The sequence below is a fragment of the Rhinolophus sinicus genome, chromosome 16, assembly GCF_057876585.1.
Source record: "Rhinolophus sinicus isolate RSI-liver-muscle chromosome 16, RSI-T2T, whole genome shotgun sequence".
Lineage (NCBI taxonomy): Eukaryota > Metazoa > Chordata > Mammalia > Chiroptera > Rhinolophidae > Rhinolophus > Rhinolophus sinicus.
The window spans coordinates 69,285,387-69,292,506 of record NC_142516.1 but is presented as its reverse complement, the minus strand read 5'-3'; the positions used below and the strand labels follow the sequence as shown (position 1 = coordinate 69,292,506).

The following is a 7,120-nucleotide window of genomic DNA, read 5'->3' as shown; positions in this document are numbered from 1 at the left end:
CTTAGGAGCATCTGGGTTATGTCACTTTTTAGCTGACCAGCTTAGCTCAGAGGGAACAAAGTTCTTTGTCTAATGATCTTTCAGGGGCCCTTATCATTGGTGATTTTGCTTTCCAGATCCTGTGTTGTTCTGTAAATGTCATGAGATGATAAGATTTCTAGATATTAATCTGTTTCTGCTCAAAGGAGGAAGGCACTTATAAATATGGAAAGAGCATGAAACAAGGATAATACAGAGGAGAAACTAGCTAAGTCATAGTTAGAGCATAACTTGCTGGTATGGCAAGTCTAAAACTCCAGAGGAAATGGAAACAAGGGCTAAAGAGTGGGCAAAAAAATGCATCTCTATAATTTTTTGTAATTTCAATTCAACTCAAACCAATTCCATTCGATTCGATTCAATTCAATTCAATTCGGTTCAGTTCAATTCAATTCAAAAAATATTTCTTTGAGCCTTAGGGAATAGCAGGTACTGTTCTAGATGATGCAACAACTTAGATTTCTTTAAGGTTTTATGTGACCAAGAAAGTAGAAATAATATGGATAGCTTTGAGAAAGTCACTTCACCTCCCTGGGTCTCATTTCCCTCCTCTGTTCAATGGTGTTCTCTTCTAATCATTCACATTTGGTGGCATTCCTCACAGGACAGCTAGGCTTTAATTGAAGAGCACTTGCTTTAAAATTGTTCATTCGTATCCTGGCTCTGTTCTTACGTAGCTGTTTGAATTTGGTAAGTCGCTTGGCTTTGCTGGGGGGTCAGGGTAGCTGATTTTGAAAGTTCCCTTTTTCCCAGGTGTTCCCATGAGACTGGATGTTACTTCATTTGTCCATGTTAATATCGGGCAGAGAGTAAGCAGTCAAATCCCAAGAATTTTGTTGTTGTTGGACCTAATTGTTATTTTTTACTCAAAAGTGGTGTACTGGTATGTTTGTAAACTGTGAACACATGCGAGTAGATATGCAACTGGCGCCTGTGGCAGAAAACATGGTTCTGTGACTAGAAGAAGAGTGATTTTAAAAGTCAAAAATTTTCAAACACAAATTCTTTTTTGAATAACAGAGAAGTTTCTGGCAAGATTTTAATTGGTGGGGGACTTTATGTTTGTCAACTTGCAGCAAGAAATATTTTATTAAACTAATATTTATTAAGGTCTGTTGTAGTATCCATTACATGTCACTAAATATTATAGTTACCCTCTACCTAAGGCCCTTTCCATATAAGCATTTCTCACCTGATTGAGATCAGGTTCTGCCATGTGACTTGCTTTAGCCAATAAGATTGTAAGGAGGAATTAGATGTGCTGCTTCTGGAAGATGTGAAAGAGAATGAGCAATTGCTGCGTTTCCTTTCTCTCTACCATGAGACCAGCAATGTCCCAGGGCCTGGGACACCCATCAGCCTGGAACTCTTCATGAAAACACTATGGAGCTCTCTTGTCACGTGTGGTGTGATCATGGACTAATATTTTGTCATTGTAATCTGCTAAGATTTTTTTTTTTCCATTGCATGATATTTCTGTCTACCCTGAGTACACTGTGCTTGCTACTGAGAAATATTGGTGAGCAAGGCAAATGTAATCTTGGGTCTTTTATGGATATTACAGTTAAGATGTTATAGTAATGTATGATGCACGTTATAGTACAGGAAGTATGCCATGCATGTCTGCATTGGGGGGACAAAGTTGACCTTGGTGTCAGAGACGACCATCTTGATAATATGCATTTAAGCAGACAGTTTATAAATTAATAGGGATGAAACTGACCAAGGGCCAGGAAGAGGAAGAGAGTGTTGCAAACAAAAAGAAAACCACAGGCCAAGGCATACAGGCAAAAAGGTCATAGTAGAATTGTGGAATTCATTGTTGAGTATGGCTATGCGACAGAGTAAAGGGAGAACGAAGGAGCCGTGGCTGCTGAGATAACATCAGTAATAGTAATATTGAGCTTTGTGCCACGTTCTTTACATACATTTTCCTTGAAATTATTGTCACCATTTTATAGAAGAGGAAATTGAGCCAGAGAGAGGTTTAATAACTTGCCTGTAGCCACACAGCAGGAATGTGATTTTATCTGAGAGGCAATAGGAAATCACTGAATGCTGTTACCCACGGGAGGCTCATGATCAGATTCACATTTTAGAAGGATCATCTGGCTGCAGTACGTTCCCAACTCAGACTCCTGCTGTGGTTGGAGGGAGTGTTGCCCTCAGTTTCTGCTGCTCTTATCAGTATGACTCCATTGACTAAGGCGGTTGATAGGAGGGAAGGTGATAGCTGGAGCATCACAGAAACAGTCCTTTTTCATAAAATGCTTTCTTAAAAATTTATGGTGATGGAAGGAGAACTGACTCTGGGTGGTGAGCACACAATGTGATACATAGATGATGTGTTACAGAATTCTGCACTTGAAACCTATGTAACTTTGCTCACCATTTTCACCCCCAGTAAACTTTAATTAAAAATAAAAATAAAACAAATTAAGAAACTGTATTTTTTTTTTTTTACCAAAAAAATAGGGAACATTTAATGAATTTGCAAGTCATCTTTGCACAGGAGCCATGCTAATGTTCTCTGTCATTTCACTTATTGTATGTGCTACCGAAGTGAGCCGTTCATGTTTTGAAGGAGTAGCGGTAGCATAGGCAAGGAAAAATACGTTGTAAATCTCAAGAGCTTTAAGATTTGGGTAGTAGTTTTAATAACAATATAAATATAATAAATTGATCCCCAAACGAGCACTTGTACGTAATTCAAATAATGGATATGATATTGCATCAATATTTTGAGCATTTCAATTTACTTTTGACTGTAAAATAGATAACATCGTGGGTAAATTAAAGGCAAAGCAGATATCTTTAAGTGGATTTAGTTAGTCGTCCGTGTATTCTTTCCTCCTTGTTTGCTGAGGCTGAATCATAGTGATCATAATTTGTGTTTTTCTTTGTCATAAATAGAGAGATGTATAGAACTCGTTGTTTTCTGTGTGTTGTTTGCTATCCATCAGAAGTATCTAGAGACCTGAGCCTGACTGAAGAGGTCGCCAAGTCAAGATGGCCTAGGGACTGTGATTAGCATGATTGCCATTCAGAGCTTTGTAGCATCCCTTCTGTTTCAACAGAATTCAAAGGAAAAACTGTAGGTAATTTTGATGCTTACAGTGTGCTTCCTATAACCTCCTCTACACACTATCCCCAGAACCCCACATTTTCTCTGTCCCCTTCCTTTTTCCATTTCCCCTTTCCCCTTCTTTTTTTTTCTTTCCTCCCTTTCCCTGCTTGCTTCCTTTTTTCTCTTTTAAAACAGTCAGTGTCTGCAGAAAATAACATGCTAGAAATGAGCTGACTGCCAATATGCATAAGAAGATTTATTGCACCAGAGAAAGGATGTTATGAGACATCGCACATATTAATCTTTCCGTTTTTGTCTATAAAGACCGGGATTTGGCTACTTTCATTGATGTGCTTTTAAGGAGATGCAGACAGTTTTGGGGGTTGGGGGAGGAAAAAGAGATTTACAGCTCATGTGTCCAGGAACACAGTTCTGCTCCGCAGCGGTGGCTTCTCATTCACAGCCACAGCCACTGCACCCTTGCAGGTACCATTTCGAGGGGCTGGCTTGGCAGAGGCTTTTAAGGCGACTCTTTCCAAATAAACTGCCTGGCCAGGGAAGTTGTCAGAAAAGATCTGTGTAGGTTTAGAGATAGTTTTTTTGAAGTTTTCCTGAAATAACCAATAATGAGTTGCTGGCTTTCATAGCTCTTTTTATAGGTCTTGCAGCAGCTGGATCAAAATCTAATGAAGACGTTTGTGTCTGACAATGGCGGGCCTGCACATTCCTGTGCCATTTCTCTGAGTGCATGAATGCGTTTCTTTTGGGAACATGAAAGGCATATTTAGTGACAACTGATGGTTCTTTGTTTTTTAATTCCCAATAATGTCTTCAGTAAGTGCTTTTGTTAACATTTTTGCATTATACAATAGGTGACACAGGAAGATAATCGGTGTGCTGAAAGCAATTAAAGAGTTTATATCCAACTTGTTCTGCCTATTAAATGGATCCATTAGGCATAGAAGCACATTAGCATCTTTACAGTGAAATGATTGTGGAAATAGGTTATTCACGGGGCCTGTGCATCTTCCCCCTGCTGCAATAAGACCTATCTTCAAGATTGGAGAAAAGGAACGAGCCATTTTTCTCCCCTTGGAACTGTAAACAGAAGTAGAACTATTAATAGATGCTGTAGCTAATCCCAAGAAGCTGCAACTGAGAGATTAAATAATGTCGTGAAGGGAAAAAGCTGGAATGAAGGGAGGGGGCGGAGGGGGGGGTGAGTTTCCTGATCACTGAGCTGCCTCAGTCAAGGACAAACTGAAGGACTCCAGCTGATCACAGGATTGACAATTGTATAACAGGGGATTCCTGTTTCCAGCCAAGCAAATATCATTTCATCTGTTTCCTGAGAATTGTTCTAATGGGAAGATTTATGTTTTCCTTTTTAAGTCAAGATGATCTGAAATGGGGTGTGGGTGCCATGGAGATGCCGCTGAGCCTAAAGGGGACAAATGGACTTTGTGAGAAAACAAAACAAAATAAGACAAAACAAAAACCGTGTGTTTTATGATGAAAGAATAACAACAGAACTGGGAGGCCTGTGGGTAAGTTCACTATTTGAGCCTGGGATCCCGTTTTTATTGCCAGATAAAATGTATTATAACAAGAGAGGCTGTAATGTAATTAAATCTTCTACCATCATATTAGAAAGGATTAAATATCCCCAGGTTTCCTTCCTATGAACAGTCTTGGACTTTTGTTCATCCTCGTCAATGAGTACATGTTGACTGAGAAGCATTATGAGTTAGCAGCCCTGCTGAGGAGAATCACGTCTCTTCGAATCTTTACATAAACCATGAGGTTGGCGTTATTGATACAATTTAGAACGATTTGCTCAATGTGTGGTCCATGGACGATGACATCATCATCATCATCATCATCATCATCACTTAGAAACTTATTAGAAATGCAAATTCTCTGGCCCTACCACAGCTCTACTACATCAGCATGTGCAACGGTGGGCCCCAGGAATGTGTTTTCACAAGCTCTATAGGTCATTTTTATGCCCACTAAAGTTTGGGAAGCAATGTTTTGTAGATGAGAAATCTGCAGCTCACAGTGTTTGGGTGATATGGCAAGAAAACACACCATCAGAGAAACAGAGTGGAGTTTTGACTTAGTATTTCATCTTATGTCGCAAACTGGGATCTTTCACAGGCTCATTGAAATACCTGGTCATCCCCTCTTGGGAACAGGAACACACTTGGTCTCTGAAAATGGTCTTTCATTAGGGATTGTGACTGAGGATGCTTGGAGTCTATGACTGATCTGAGCTGTTGTTTCTCTGCCAGAACATAAATTCTATTGTCTTTGCCAATATGGCTAGCTTCTGATAGAGGCCAGGCTGGCCCCTTTTCTGGTATGTAAAGAGGCAAGAAAAACTGAAACAGTGTCTGACAGGTGGGTCAAAGGACGAGAATGTGTGGCACTCATCTGTTTCACCTACTGACACACCATGGAGAGGACTGAATGTTGATCATCTGTAAAAATCAGGCGTGAATTCAGCTAGATTGAGGAATCAATTGAGTACTTGAATAATTAGCTCAGGCCTTTGGTAGTCAGGCTGCACTGACCCCTCAGAAGGAGCTGGATGCTCATTAGGATATGACTGCTTTCACTGGCGTCACTTTGCTTTCTCTTCATCCATTTTTTTTTTTTTTACCCTTTTTCTTGATAGCATTTGGAAGTCATGACCCAGAGCTGAAATATATTACTCACTTGATAAAGGCAGGATATCAAAACAAAATTAACACTGTTGTTTGGCAGCTGATACTGTGACTAAAGGATTTCAAGGAGGGAATATGTTAGGGGAAAGAACATCTAGCATCTTAAAGACTGAGGTTCCTACCCTTGGTTGCCACTTGCTACTTTGCATGTCCTTGGGCTTTTTACTTTTAATCTGTCTGAATCATAGTTTACTTCTGTGAAATAGGGAGCGTTTTGTATCTAACAGAGTGATTGTGCCGATTAAGCATGGGGTGACCATGCATTTCAGTTTGCCCAGGAATATCGAGGTTTACATCTTTTGATATAATTGCGTATAGCAGTCCCTTTCACTCTGCAAGTTTCCTGATTTGGATGATACATTATACAGTCACACTAATTAAATAAGATACTGTATATAAAGTGTCATGTCCCATTGGTAGTCAATAAATGAGAGCTGTCATTTGAAAGAGTGCATCTGGGAGCCAGTTGTAGCTCCTCACTAAAGCAGACTTAGTTTTCCTCCCTGGAAAATGAGTGTGGAGACACTCAGGGGTGTGTCTATCTGTGCTAGAGGGTCTGACAAGCCCGTGTCACTCCTGTAGCTAGAGTCTGGGGCAGAACTCACCGGTCACTTCTGCAGAATCGAGTGCTGCTGTCACCTAGGGATAATTGAGCCATTGGTAGAGTGTTTTGGAGCTTTTAGATAAAAACTCATCACCCAGAGAGGAAATATATTACATTTATGGGTACCCATTCAATGCCAGGTGCTCTACATCTGTGAACTCAAAGTGGGCATTACCAGTCCCATCTTATAAAGGAGGAGCCCAGACTCCGGGAAGAAATATTTTTAAGATCGTACATTTAATAAGAGGAGAAGCTGGGAGTTAAATTCTTGTTTTCCTGTCTCCTAGGCTCCTTCTACAACAGTGCTCAAATGTCACAAATAAGGAAGAATTCTAAAGCCACACGAAATGATGAACAATACCGATCCGTTTAATATCTTTCTTGGCTTTCTATCTTTGACAGGTGGAGTAGAAACACTGTCTCACGAAGGGGGGCTATTTCTAAAACCGACCTGCCACTTCTTTGATCTTAATGTTTTCCCCCCATATGCCATCATAGATACAGCTTTTCATAGACCATTGAGCATCCTGGATAATAATTGCTGCTAACTGGCTGCCTCTGCCAAACATCCCCCAATTAAGATTATTAGAAAGCCCAAGTTTTGATTTGGACTTGATGTGGGAGACACTAATGGGTGCAATGAGAGGAAGAGGAGAAAAAAAGGAAGAAAGGCAGGGATGA

At 40.1% G+C, this 7,120-nt stretch overlaps 1 pseudogene; it reads right to left on the bottom strand.

Moving 5' to 3' along the window:
* Positions 1-2,506: 2,506 nt before the first annotated feature.
* LOC141571394 (U6 spliceosomal RNA) lies at positions 2,507-2,607 on the bottom strand (annotated as a pseudogene).
* Between the last annotated feature and the right edge of the window lie 4,513 nt (positions 2,608-7,120).